We start from the raw sequence: 15,107 nt of genomic DNA, 5'->3' as shown, positions 1-15,107 counted from the left end.
CTAATTTCCGTAAAGCTGACCTGCCTGTCTAGTCGAAAACTGTAGTCAATAGATATTCTACGAATCATCACGTCAGTTAAGGCGTCATTTAATGTTCTGCTACCATTTTGTTTTCATGTCGTATATTATCGGAAGTGTTTGTGGCCAGTAAAATATGACGAAGGCTTGCAACATTGTTTTGTTTAACAAACCCTCCTGGCCAACGAACTTTGAAAACTAATTCTCACAAATCCCCAATTCCTGCAGCCTAGTCAACGCGTTTTGCTGCCCGTTCCACTCTAGTCGGTTCTAGCGACAACCACGGAATACTAAGGACCCATTTGTCCCTGTGATCCCATGGATTCTTACAACCCTCATTCATTGAAGCACGTGTATGAGCCGTGACGTCACATTGCATGTGCACACGTATTTCACCAAGCAGATAATGACAAGAGTCGTCGGAGGCATTCGTCACCACTCGCCCCTTTCCGTAACCTGCAAGAAGATTCGGCTTGTCCCGGAATAACACGAGTTGGTCACGAATGTCATCGGAGGCTTAGATAAGACCGTGGTCGTCCCAGTAACACCGACAAATGCATTCTGGGTGTTTGGTCAAAATCGAACGAGAACACACAAGAACATGTTCCTGCTTCACCTAAATAAACTCGCCCAAATACACCCCTGTGATTGGTGATGCGCCTCTTACCACCAGACAGTCACACCAACCTTGCCACAGCGTGTTCAGTCGCAGTTTACCCTGTGCATGACATTGTTTGCTATTGTGTTCCCATCAATAAGCCCACTGCTTCTAATGGGAAGACTGATTATATTTTGAGCATTTGCGTAGCATAAATATGTCAGCAGTTTGCTTGGAAATAAGTGAAAAACAATATTCAATAGGTTCTTTCGAGCGCGGAGTAGAAATATACGCTCTTTGTTCGAAGTCGCGGGCCACGCATTGACAGAAGTGCACCATGTACTATCTCTGTACTATCTCTGTACTATCTGTCATTGTTTCGTAGGTTATGTCAGTCAACTGCACTTCGCCAGGTGGCCAAATGGCCCATGAGAGCAGTCCAGAAACGTGAATCGTCCTGTCAAGTGAGTTCTACTTCTGAGTTATGAGTGAGTGAGTGAGTTGGGCTTTACCGCCGCTTTACTTCTGTTTCCACTACAACGGCTTCAGTTACTTCTGTTCCCACTACAACTGCTTCAGTTACTTCTGTTCCACTACAACTGCTACAGTTACTTCTGTTCCCACTACAACGGCTACAGTTACTTCTGTTCCACTACAACTGCTTCAGTTACTTCTGTTCCCACTACAACGGCTACAGTTACTTCTGTTCCCACTACAACGGCTACAGTTACTTCTGTTCCCACTACAACTGCTTCAGTTACTTCTGTTCCACTACAACTGCTACAGTTACTTCTGTTCCCACTACAATTGCTACAGTTCTGTTCCCACAACTGCTACAGTTACTTCTGTTCCCACTACAACGGCTACAGTTACTTCTGTTCCCACTACAACTGCTACAGTTACTTCTGTTCCACTACAACTGCTACAGTTACTTCTGTTCCACTACAACTGCTTCAGTTACTTCTGTTCCACTACAACTGCTACAGTTACTTCTGTTCCCACTACAACTGCTACAGTTACTTCTGTTCCCACTACAACTGCTACAGTTACTTCTGTTCCCACTACAACTGCTACAGTTACTTCTGTTCCACTACAACTGCTACAGTTACTTCTGTTCCACTACAACTGCTTCAGTTACTTCTGTTCCGACTACAACCGCTACCGCAGGTACTTCTGCTTCTAGTACACCAGCTACAGTTGCAACTATTACGTCTGATAAAACGTCTATAATTACATTAGCTGCTCCTTGCTGGAGGCCACGAGGCCAGTAGCGCAATGTATACACATTTTTGTGTGAATTCATGAACGCCCGGTGTATAAACATAGGTTATACAAAGCTTAAGTCATTGACAACTTAGCACCCTATCTAAATTTACTTTACACATAAAATATAGGCGCGTGTTATATTCAAGCATTAATAATCTTTGTTGGCTTGTTGTAGAATGATTACGTGATTATAGGCCACAATGTCAATACTGTCCTTTTAAATCTCGTTTAAACACCACATTTGATCTGGGGTTATGGCATTCTCCGGAAAACGTTTAAGCCCTGGTATCGTGCGGGGAAAGTGGTATTTCTAGTCGCTGCTCCCGGGTAACGGTGAACCGAAGCCTAGCGATTGGTAGAATTCAAAAAGCCTTTGGGTCAATCTGACACAGGTTTGAATATGCCAAGTAGATGCATTACTACAGCTGGCTTCCCCAGCAGGCATCCCCATGGACACTTATTGCGCTCCCCTTCTTGTCTTGTTAAGCTTCAGATATATCGATGATCTAGTATCGTTCAATAACCATCAAATAGCCAATTCTCGACAACTGATTCACCCACCTGAAGTAGAAACAGAGCTTTATCTGTTCAGAGATTCAGAGTGACAAAACACTCTCCACAAGACTGTATTCCCTTAATGTCGAGCAATATTCCTGCAGCTTCAGCCCCTGGAATCTACATTTCAAAACTTTTGAGGAAAAACCGAGCATCATACAACCCTTGCTTTGATGAAGATTACAACATTCAACGCCTCGGGTAAGCTTTCAAAAAGTTTTATTGAAGACATGTGGTGGGTATTTCCAAATTTGACGCATCAGTGACAAAACTATGTGCGATGCAATTCCCTGTTTTGACGTGTACCATATATTCCCCAGTTTTTCGGGTGAACCATTGACTTGCCTTTGCGTGTTTTTATGACTGGTGCCACCGGTGGGACAGGATACGCTCACCTTTTCGCGAACGCCTGGTATCATTACTATTTGATAGTGATTCACAAACGTATGCTCATGATAAAGTCGGAATCGTACACTCGACTCAGTTGTGGCAGACATTTCATAAGAATATTGAAAGGTTTTGTCGCTTTTGTTAACACCACACGCAGGTATGTGGGACTCCCATATTTATTGCCTCTGGTTTACCTCATATAGATGGAGTTTTTAGAGTAGGAAACGTGCTCTCTCAATGTTGTTCCTCTTCCTCTTCCTCTAACTCGGCCTTTCTTCCTTAACCAGAACTCAGGAGACGGAGACAGGTCGCCCGTAAATGTTAACAGATGAGGCCAGGGTGTATACATTACAGAACAGGATACCCCAATACCCGACCTGGTCAACAACAGAAAGAAGACTGAAGCACGACGAATTCATTTAATCAGGAGCCCAGTTGTGTGTTCCGTGTTTGCTTGGAGATGCCGGATCGCACGAGGAAGCTTATCTGAGGATGTTTTAAATGGGGTGGGGGATGGGGAGGTACATATCTTGAGTAGTTAGTATTTTAATTTGACACAACTAACTGTACATGATCTCCATGGAGGCGCCCGGATTTGATTAGAGGATGTTTGACCTCTGTTGACGGTCAAGGTCACATGACATTCAATTATTGAACAAAAAAGTCTGAGCCAATATTTTGGTTAAGTCGTTGAAAAATCAAAGCATTTTGTATTGAATATAAACAATATAAACTATCAATAATTAAATCAGCACGTATATGGTATGTATAAGGCATATGTCTAGGTCAATTTAAATACCATTGACTAGTTCATATTCAAAAGTAGAGAGCAGACAGTATATTCTGGAGACGTTGGCATCATACGTTTGCAACTACAAGTAGAAATGGCCTTAGTCTTAGGAATGTTATGGCTACGCTGTGAATAGTATTTGGCTATATCAAGTCAATGTCACCAGAGATCTTATTTATAAGAATCATTTTAATTCACTAGAAATTTCAATGAACGCTTGTTTCATTATCTGCTATGTTGTTTGTTTGCTTGTTGTTTAACGCCGCAATATTCCAGCTTTATGACGGTGGTCTTTAAATAATCGAGTCTGGACCAGACAATCTACGGATTGACATCATGAGCATCAATCCACGCAATTGGGATACGATAACATGCATCAACCAAGTCAGCGAGTCTGTCCACCCGATCCCGTTAGGCGCCTCTTACGACAAGCATAGTCACCATTATCTACCATGTGTCAAGGTCATTCACACATGGAAAGACTTGTTGTTGAACAGTGTGGTTCTGACTGTATTAACAGTGGACTTGCTATAGAGACTTGTAACAGCACATTGCCGTCGCAAATATTCTGGGGCCAGCTCAAGGTGAGGCTGAAAGTGTCCAGGGTATATTTAATCTGTATTCATTACCGTAGTTGAATGCATTGATCTACCTGTTTGTGCGTTCCAGTGCATTCAGTGGGCACTTGTTCTATTTCAAACGGGAAGTGACGTAGTTAAACTGGAAGTACATATAACGTTTTTGTCTGAGAAGCTGGAGACAGTTTCGTAGCTGTACTGCAAAAGACAAGTTTTGAGATCAAAGACTGTCAAGGTCAGTTCTCACCTTTTTTTATAGAGTACAAAGGGTTGAAGGATACATGTTTCTAGTGGGCAATTGATGGAGCGTCCGTGGGTGGGGAGGGTGCTGTTTCTGTTCCGTTTCTGCAAACTCTTGGATGATGCTTGTTTTAGTTTTATTCGCATCTGACCGTTTACCATATAAAACTTTGCCAATTATGTTTGTTATATTCCCAGCGTGTATCTCTTTGCATTACCGGAGCGGTTGGGTAGCCTAGTGGTTAAGGTGTTCGCTCGTCACGCTGAAGACCCGGGTTCGACTCCGACATGGGCACAAAAACATTCTCAGAAACAGATAAACTTTAATTGCTAAAGAGACTTGGTCAAGTCTTTCTCACATGTCTGTGTTTGTGTCACCGGGATGTATTTAATGTTTATGTGCTTTGTCCTGTGGGGGATACCAATTTCAATCGAAATAAAGCTGATAAACAAGTCAGATTTACAACATAAATGTTCCGGAAGAGGTAAAACAAACAATGTTCTGCAGTGTACCCGTGACTTAGTGATATTGACTTCTATTATCACAATATTCAATCATATACAAGTCACGACAATTCGAACTTCCCTTTCATCTGGCCTTTTTAAAATGTGGGCGTTGATTCCTAAGTGAAACACAACAACGAGTTAAGTCGCTTTTCTTCCTTAAACCTATCAACCCGTCCAGTTCACTCCAACTTGTATATTTAAGTCAGGGAGTGTATGTTGTTTAACACTGCTGTCAGCAATATTACAGTCATGTTATGAAGGCCTGAGCTTTGACAAGGAAACCTGTGGGTGACATCAGAAGCAACACCCTCTGGGTACTCATCGCAGTCGGCAGGACCGCCCCCGAGTTCCAGTTGTAGAGCGTCTACCCGGAGAGCGGAGGGTCGGGGATTCGATCCCCTTGACGCGTCATTCAAAGGGACGTTAAAAAGATGGTAATTGTTGTTACCCTGCCTGGCGCTCGGCATCATGGGGCTAAAACAAGGACTGGTCGGCGCGGATTCAGTATACTGTGTCTGAGCGGGGTATTCATGTTAAACTGAATATGGTATCTCAGGTTCTCTAGCACTATGAAATCGGCATTAGTCCGGACTAGTACACACAGCCACACACACGTACATGCACGTCGCTAAGAAAGTGCAATAATCTTGAACGCGACGTTAAACCCCATTTCACCACATCTCGCCTCCAGGCGACAAAATAAATAGTTTTGAATAGCTACAAGGTTAACAGGTTTGTTTTCGGAACACGCATAATGGATTGTATGTCTGTAGAAACACTGACAACTGATATCATATACATGTATATATTTTGGCTATATACATGTATACCTGAATCTGCTTGCTGTGGCCTTTTCTGTGCCTGTGCAAAGATTTGCTTGGCGGTTCGTTAAATTAACGGTTGTGCCAATTGTTATATTTTATGTGCGCTTCAATATCTGGCAGCCGCATCCACTTCGAATCACCAACTTAATCAGTGTTTGAAATAAAAGCAAAACAAAACAAAAAACACTTGCCGGGCTGCAATCAGAACCCAGAGACTTTGGAAGCTGCAGGCCCTGTCTAAGCTCTTCAGGCCCTCATTTAAAAAAACCCTGCAACTTATCGTGACAAATAAATTCACACATAATTGTCATAAGAACCCACACAAATTTGGAACTACCAACCACGGGCCTACGGGCGGGTGCTTATTCGAACACTGAACACTGAACCTGCTCCAAGTAGTAGGAATACACAGACACGTTCACACGACCAAGACAGTGCAATAAACGCGCTAATTTACCATAAAATATGTCAGTAATAACTTTGGCTGTAAAAGGTTAAAAAGCTGAAGCTGAATTGTGTTCTTATTACTGTAACGGGGATTGTTGAGCTAATTTAAACTTGTAGATCTATTTAGGGTTGTGTTTAGATTTATTTAGGGTTGTGACAAAACCTAACGTGCACTGCAATTGCGAATTTTCATTTTTGAATTAATCATAAGATATCTTTCAATTAAGAACCAATTAAGAACAAGCGACTAACGGGATCGGGTGGTCAGGCTCGCTGACTTGGTTGATGCATGTCATCGTATCCCAATTGCGTGGATTGATGCTCATGATGTCAATCACTGAATTGTCAAGTCCAGACTCGATTATTTACAGACCGCCGTCATACAGCTGGAATATTGATGAGTGCGGCGTTAAACAACAAACAAACAAGCAAAAGCAGACTCATGCTCAAAAGGGACATAACTCATTCTTCCATATTGATGAAGAAAGGATTTTATTTCACTTCATTAAATGTGTTTTCATGTTGATCCATCTGTTTGGTGAAGTACAAACATAGGCACTTACATGCTCAGCAAGGACCGTTTCTAACAATCATAATCACCATGAAGAAAGAGGCTTTAAGTGTGGTCTGCATTTGCGTGTCCACAATGACTGGCCTTACGGAAACAGTGGTCGTGAGTCAAGCTGTAGAATTGGGAGTTATCTCCCTTACACTGTCACCGACCATCAGACGACGACCAACGAGTACTGGTGATGGTCGGTCAATAATCCTGTCTGGACAAGAGACAAGAGAATCCAGTGATTGAAATCATGAGCATCGATCTACGCAATTGGGATACGATGACATGCATCAACTAAGTCAGCGAGCCTGACCACCCGATCCTGTTAGGCCCCTAGTCGGCTCTTACGACAAGCATAGTCGCCTTTTACGGCAAGCATGGGTTGGTTAAGACCTGTTCTAACCCGGATCTTCACGGGGAGATAGATTAGTTAGTGAATGAGAATGTTTTTTTGCCGCTTTTAGCAATATTACAGAAACTGGCATCACACTTTATTCCTGTGCGGGACACGACCCGGCTGCTTTTTGTGACCAGCGAACACTTTAACCGCAGGGCTAAGACAGGTACCCATTGACAATGACGTCATATGAGAAGGGAAACTCGTAACGTATTCGACTTTATCATATAATGGGTAGGTTTCTCGGCAGGATAAAGCCAACGGATAAAAACGATATCCGTTGGGGTCATATGCGGATAGAGATGCAAATATCGAAGGTCAAGTAGGGACTACTTTCACTGTTTATAAACAAACATGGCGTCGCCCTCGTCATTCGGCGATCGAGTCAGAATTAACCATCGGGAATCTGGATAAACTACAGGGATAATTGCTATCATTATCAAAAGAACAGTCTAATATACTGAAAATCAGTGTGTAACTATGACTTAGCTAAGGCATTTTATAAGTTTTTGCAACTTTGGAGATATAAATTTCGAAACAATTTTGCGAGGGCACGAGGCCTAGCCAAGCGGGATCAGTTGCCATATCTGTGCTTGTTGACATCTGCGGCTTGAAACCTTCTCAACAAATTAAAATAGTTGGATTTGTCCGAAATATGTTTGTATTGTTACCTTGTTTGGTTTTGTCGTTGTGTGTACATCTGACTACACTTCTTAACGTGATGACAGGACAGACCGACTGTCAACAACGTCTGACCGCGGCCGTGGCGTCTCATAGACTAGGGGTAGAGTAGCTTCCCTTTGACAAAGGGCAGTTACTCTAGCGGACAGACTGATGGATTGCCGCGAAAGGCAATTAAAAACAATTGTTGTTTTGCGTATATGTTGCTTCGCCACTGTATAAGAAACAGATTTCAGTTGGAACTATATTGGCTACTGTCACTTTCCGACTGACACAACACTAACCCTGTGACGTAATAAATATTAATGCGCGCATTCGAGGAAAACTCGCAATGTTTCGGTAATGTTTGTGAGACAGGGAAAGCGATTTTGAAGCACAGAATTAAAGAATGACATTATATGATGAAGAGGTTATCACGCTTGTGTGTTTGGGGATGGTAAATATCCTGTATTAGGAATAAACACTATGTATTTAGCTCGCCAAGGCTCGCTAAATACAATGTTTATTCCTAATGTAGGATATTTACCATCCCCAGACACACTCGCGTGATAACCTCTATTGACATAAAGAGGGTTGGTGGGTTGTGATGCTATAGTTTATGCTGACAAAGTTGAGAGGGTTTTGTCGGGTGCATTTTTATGTTGAATCTGTATTGATATTATGTCGATTTTTAGCGACCATTTACGTAGCTATTGAAGAACGTGTGCATGAGAATGTACCAATGAACTTGCGACTATTACCTAATTAATTAGCGTTGATGATTCAACTTAAAGCAACATTCGGCCAACTGAAAACATACACCAAAAAGCATCACAAGATGTAGAAAAGTATAAGTTTCGTTTTCACATAACAATTTCTTTCAGTCCCTGATGTTGTGACATTGAGGCTACAAAGCTATACACTCAATTAAGTCGTTTTCAGAATGCGCAAAGACCATGTATATTAAACATTCCAATTATTGAATAATATGTTTTAACATTAAACGTATACTTTACATCGTGGCTTAAGGTGTTTTTATTACGGAAACCCCATGAATGATTTGTATTAATATACATTTTATCAAATATACTACACTTTGTGGTTTATGACGTTTTATTAAGGAAACCTCAGGAGTAATTTGTTTGATATCAATTATATAATATACTTCACTTCGTGGCGTATCGCGTTTTATTGAGGAAACGTACATACATCTAATTTGTAAGATATTTCGTGATTTGCGCACTAGCAAGTGCACCATACGCTCGTCTAGAATACTCAAGTCCATTTCTTTTAGAAACCATTAGAACGAAACTAAAGTTTACATATTGACCAAGCACACCGAAAAACAAACGTTCTTTTCTTCTGCTGCTCAGCAAAATCCTTTCAAGCACCATTAGGACACCAAGGTTAGTTGATGATGAATAACACTCAGTATTTAAAGAAGATTAACACTTTTCTTACGACAGGCCTTATTAACCCAACACTTCTTACAGTTCAATTAACCAGAAAAAAACAAACTACCGCATTAATTCTGAAAAGTGTCTCCAAATAGATTTTTGTCGTTTTGTGTTGATCTCCCCCACGCGCGGATATTCATTGTCTACCTGTAAGTATTTGTTGTTTCTTAAAACGTCCCTCCCTAAAACCTCTAAAAAAATCCAGGTGTATTGTGTAGGTGAGTAGATGTACGTGGAGACTAGCAGGTCAACTCAAGGGGTGAGAGAAATGCATTTTGGCTCTCAGCGATGATTAAACATAATTCAAGGTCGATGTTTGAAGTGGTGGTTGATGGTAACAGTTTATCGTCTTGCACTAGACTCGAGACATGTATCAAGCGTTAAAACAACCAGTGCCGACATGCACAAAGCGTATTTAATGCATTCACTGGCCTATTGTACCTCCCATACTTTAAAACTTACAATAGTCGCATCGCTAAGATCGCTTTGTGTAAGTGCGTCAAGCATTAATGTGCCTTCACATGATGTAATCATAAGTAAGACAATACAATGGGATGTAGTTTACCGACTCTCTCGACTATTTAATCAACACAAGTCTATTTAACGAAATCTTATACTTGTCTTGTTCTAAGATGTGATGTGAAGAGAAATGGGGTTCAACGTCGCGTCCAAGATTATTGCAGTTATATTGCGACGTGCATGCACGTACGCGCGCTCGCGTGTGTGTGTGATTGCTTGTACTAGTTCGGACTAATGTCGATTTTATAGTGCTAGCCCACCGAGATACTATGCCGCAGTTTAACATGAATACCCCACACAGACACAGTATACAGTGTCCTTGTTTTAGCCCCTTAATGCCGAGCGCGAGCTGCAGGGTAACACGTTACAGATCTAGAGAAACAGACTTTATGAAATAAGAAATAATAGTTAGGTTCTGCTGTTTTGCTGGAATATGTCTGTGAAAGGTCAAGGGGAACAGATCTGCACTTCACATTCGCCAGTATTAATCCGTCTTCCCCTCTCCTCTTTTCTTTCTTCCTCAACCTCCAACTCCCCTCGTCTTCCTCCCCTTTCACCCCTGTTCTTCATCCTCCTTTTCACCCCTGTTCTTCCTCCTCCTTCTCACCCCTGTTCTTCCTCCTCCTTCTCACCCCTGTTCTTCCTACTCCTTTGCACCCCTGTTCGTCCTCCCCCTTTTCACCTCTGCTCTTCCTCCTTTTCACCCCTGTTCTTTCTCCTCCTTTTCACCTCTGCTCTTCCTCCCCTTTTCAGCCCTATTCTTCCTACTCCTTTTCACCCCTGTTCTTCCTACTCCTTTACACCCCTGTTAGTCCTCCCCCTTTTCACCTCTGCTCTTCCTCCTCCTTTTCACCCCTATTCTCCTCCTCCTTTTCACCTCTGCTCTTCCGCCTCCTTTTCACCTATGCTCTTCCTCCTCCTTTTCACCTCTGCTCTTCCTCCTCCTTTTCACATTCTGCTCTTCCTCCTCCTTTTCACCCCTATTCCCCCCTCCCCCTTTTCACCTCTGCTCTTCCTCTTCCGTTTCACTTCTGCTCTTCCTCCTCCTTTTCACCCATATTCTTCCTACTCCTTTACACCTCTGTTCTTCCTCACCCTTTTCATCCCGTTTGTTCTCATCTCTTTCAAGTGGTTTAAACATATTTTTATTTCAAAAGAAATCTGGATCGGTAAACAAGCAAAACTTGCTTATGTAAATTCCTCTCCAGGTAATAACTTTACAACAGCTGGTTATATATCAGATTATATATAAAATGGTGCTTAACAGCTGAGCCTAAGGCGACAGTGGACAATTTGGCATGATCTATGACCGTATTTTAGGTCAAAATTATTAATAATTGTATCAGAACGATTAATTAAGGATTTGAATTCTTTTAATGAGCAAGAATGAGTAACTTCCTCCTCCTTTTCACCTCTGCTCTTCCTCCTCCTTTTCACCTCTGCTCTTCCTCCTCCTTTTCACCTCTGCTCTTCCTCCTCCTTTTCACCTCTGCTCTTCCTCCTCCTTTTCACCCCTATTCTTCCTACTCCTTTACACCCCTGTTCTTCCTCCCCCTTTTCATCCCGTTTGTTCTCATCTCTTTCAAGTCATCCCTGGTCTTCCTTCTCCTTTTCATACCGTATGATCCTCCCCTCTTCTCCTCCTTTTCATCCCTGCTCTTCCTCCTACCTTTCATCACTTCTCTTGATTCTTCCACCAGAAATTGGGATCATGTTCTGATGCAAACAATTATCGAGAATTAACCCTTCTGAGTTTTTTAGCAACATATTTGTTTCCGTTATTAATAAAAGGCTAATTGATTATTGGTTTACTGGCTATTTGACAAATTATATTTACTGTTTTGTCAGATTCACTAGGTAATATTTCGGAAGAACAAGCAGGTTTTAGACAAGGCTACTTAACCACGAAGAATATATTTATACTTGATGCGATTATTCACAAATACATGCAGAGAACAGGCGGAAGATTGTATGCAATATTTTGTAGACTCAAGAATGCGTTTGATTCTGTGAGAAACAAAATGGGTAAATTACCATGCAATATGTATTTAAATGTTGTGTGTTAGAATCCGTGGAATAAATTCTTAGGTATTTACATGTAACGTTGGTGTACGCCAAGGCTCTATTCTTAGCCCCTCCCTTTTCTATATTTATCATCAATGACCTTGCTGCACAAATTAAGGATAATTGCATCGATGGTATACAGCTGCATTCGGATATTGTAAAGATATTTTTGTTGCTTTTTGTGGATGATATACTAGTGGTTATGTTCCCTAGTACTATAAAACCTTTGCAGAATGTGATAGATCAACGGGAGCTGTACGGTTCTAATTGTAAACTCCAAGTACAAATTGTGAAAAACGAAAGTGTTAGTTTTCAAAATGGGGAAAAGGTTCTTTAACTCACAACCGTAACAAATTGTCATTTCTTATGAACATCTGGGGGTTACTTTTACAAGCAGATTATGGTGGAATTGTCACACTAACAATGCAGCAATCCAGGCAAAACAAAGACACTGATGGGTATCTTACATAGTTTAATAATTTTCACTGATTTTTCATACAAAACCTTTTTTTTACATATTTGATGCAAAGAGCAAGACTCCTATTCCTTGTTCGTATTACCTATACGCCAAAGACAAAAATGGCCTTCGCACGTTTTAAGTTCAGAAAGATGTAATTATTACAATCTTTTAAAGACACATACTTCCCCAAAATACTAATTTTGTATAATTTTATAAGATTAAAAAGAACCTTAGCACAGTTAAGATGCAGATCTTATAGACCTATGATTGAAGTAGGCAGACAAAGAAACATAACTTGGGAATTGAGAATTTGTGAGCAATGAGATTTTAATGTGATTGAAAATGATTTTCATTTTCTGTTAGTCTGTCCAAAATATCTAAGAATTAAATATATAGAACTGTCGGTTTATGTACCCTCCACTCAACAAAATTGTATATCGATTATATCAACAACTGCCAATTCTACTGTTAAAAACACTATCAACGTTCATGTATCATGCCATGTTAATAATAATATACACTCTTAAACATATTTGCAACAAATCCCCGAAAATTGAATTGTACAATAAGCCTGTAGCCTTTCGGTGTGCAATAAAACTTATCCTATCCTACCCACTTCTCTTCCTCTACACTTTTCCCTTTTTCATCCCTGGTCTCCCTCCTCCCTTTAATCCCTGGTCTCCCTACTCCCTTTAATCCCTGGTCTCCCTACTCCCTTTAATCCCTGGTTTCCCTCCTCCTTTTCATCCCTGGTCTCCCTCTTTCCTTTCATCCCTGGTCTCCCTCCTTCCTTTCATCCCTGGTCTCCCTATTCCTTTCATCCCTGGTCTCCCTATTCCTTTCGTCCCTTGTCTCTCTCCTCCTTTTCATCCCTTGTCTCCCTGCTCCCTTTCATCCCTTGTCTCCCTCCTTCCTTTCATCCCTGGTCTCCCTCCTCCTTTTCATCCCTTGTCTCCCTCCTCCTTTTCATCCCTGGTCTCCCTCCTTCCTTTCATCCCTGGTCTCCCTCCTTCCTTTCGTCGCTTGTCTCCCTCCTCCTTTTCATCCCTGGTCTCCCTCCTTCCTTTCATCCCTGGTTTCCCTCCTTCCTTTCATCACTTGTCTCCCTCCTTTTCATCCCTGGTCTCCCTCCTTCCTTTCATCCCTGGTTTCCCTCCTCCCTTTCATCACTTGTCTCCCTCCTTTTCATCCCTGGTCTCCCTCCTTCCTTTCGTCCCTTGTCTCCCTTCTCCTTTTCATCCCTGGTCTCCCTCCTTCCTTTCATCCCTGGTCTCCCTCCTCCCTTTCATCCCCGGTCTCCCTATTCCTTTCGTCCCTTGTCTCTCTCCTCCTTTTCATCCCTTGTCTCCCTCCTCCTTTTCATCCCTGGTCTCCCTCCTTCCTTTCATCCCTGGTCTCCCTCCTTCCTTTCATCCCTGGTCTCCCTATTCCTTTCATCCCTGGTCTCCCTATTCCTTTCGTCCCTTGTCTCTCTCCTCCTTTTCATCCCTTGTCTCCCTCCTCCCTTTCATCCCTTGTCTCCCTCCTCCCTTTCATCCCTGGTCTCCCTCCTCCCTTTCATCCCTTGTCTCCCTCCTCCCTTTCATCCCTGGTCTCCCTCCTTCCTTTCATCCCTGGTTTCCCTCCTTCCTTTCATCACTTGTCTCCCTACTTTTCATCCCTGGTGTCCCTCCTTCCTTTCATCCCTGGTTTCCCTCCTTCCTTTCATCACTTGTCTCCCTCCTTTTCATCCCTGGTCTCCATCTTCCCTTTCATCCCTTGTCTCTCTCCTCCTTTTCATCCCTGGTCTCCCTCCTCCCTTTCATCCCTTGTCTCCCTCCTCCCTTTCATCCCTGGTCTCCCTCCTTCCTTTCATCCCTGGTCTCCCTATTCCTTTCGTCCCTTGTCTCTCTCCTCCTTTTCATCCCTTGTCTCCCTCCTCCTTTTCATCCCTTGTCTCCCTCCTTCCTTTCATCCCTGGTCTCCCTATTCCTTTCATCCCTGGTCTCCCTCCTTCCTTTCATCCCTTGTCTCCCTCCTCCCTTTCATCCCTTGTCTCCCTCCTTCCTTTCGTCCCTGGTCTCCCTCCTTTTCATCCCTTGTCTCCCTCCTCCCTTTAATCCCTGGTCTCCCTCCTTTTCATCCCTTGTCTCCCTCCTCCCTTTAATCCCTGGTCTCCCTCCTTCCTTTCGTTCCTGGTCTCCCTCCTCCTTTTCATCCCTGGTCTCCCTCCTTTCTTTCGTTCCTGGTCTCCCTCCTCCTTTTCATCCCTGGTCTCCCTCCTTCCTTTCATCCCTGGTCTCCATCTTCCCTTTCATCCCTTGTCTCCCTACTCCTTTTCATTCCTGGTCTCCCTCCTCCTTTTCATTCCTGGTCTCCTTCCTCCCTTTCATCTCACATACCTGTACGATTACAGTACCTGTCACGACACACAAGAAAGTGGCCAAAGCAATCCACGCATATGGGTACAACGCAATTACTCAAATGCAAGAACCGTGAAGATGCGGGTAGAGAAGGGGTCTTCACCAACCCAGGCTTCCTGTTAGAGGCGACTGTGCTTGTCGTAAAAAGCGACTAACGGGCTCGGTGGTCAGGCTCGCTGACGTTGATGTATGTCATCGTATTCCAATTGCGTAGATCGATGCTCATGATGTTAATCACTGGATTGTCTCGCCCAGACTCGATTATTTTCAGACCGCCGTCATATAAATTTAGCTGGAACATCGCTGAGTGAGGCGTTAAACAACAAACAAAACAAACAAAACTCAAATGCGACATTATTCCTGATGACCATACAAA

General features: G+C 42.5%; 1 long non-coding RNA gene across 1 annotated transcript; it reads left to right on the top strand.

Moving 5' to 3' along the window:
• The first annotated feature begins 1,000 nt into the window (after window positions 1–1,000).
• On the top strand, window positions 1,001–5,238 carry LOC124140130. Its single transcript, XR_006861878.2, has 3 exons — window positions 1,001–1,080; window positions 2,542–2,638; window positions 3,115–5,238. It is a non-coding gene; the product is annotated as an uncharacterized LOC124140130 (long non-coding RNA).
• Window positions 5,239–15,107: the final 9,869 nt, after the last annotated feature.

Source organism: Haliotis rufescens, unplaced genomic scaffold, assembly GCF_023055435.1.
Source record: "Haliotis rufescens isolate VD_foot unplaced genomic scaffold, xgHalRufe1.0.p SCAF_23, whole genome shotgun sequence".
In the NCBI taxonomy this organism is placed as follows: domain Eukaryota; kingdom Metazoa; phylum Mollusca; class Gastropoda; order Lepetellida; family Haliotidae; genus Haliotis; species Haliotis rufescens.
The sequence above is the reverse complement of the archived record's forward strand: the minus strand, read 5'-3'. Positions and strand labels throughout refer to the sequence as shown.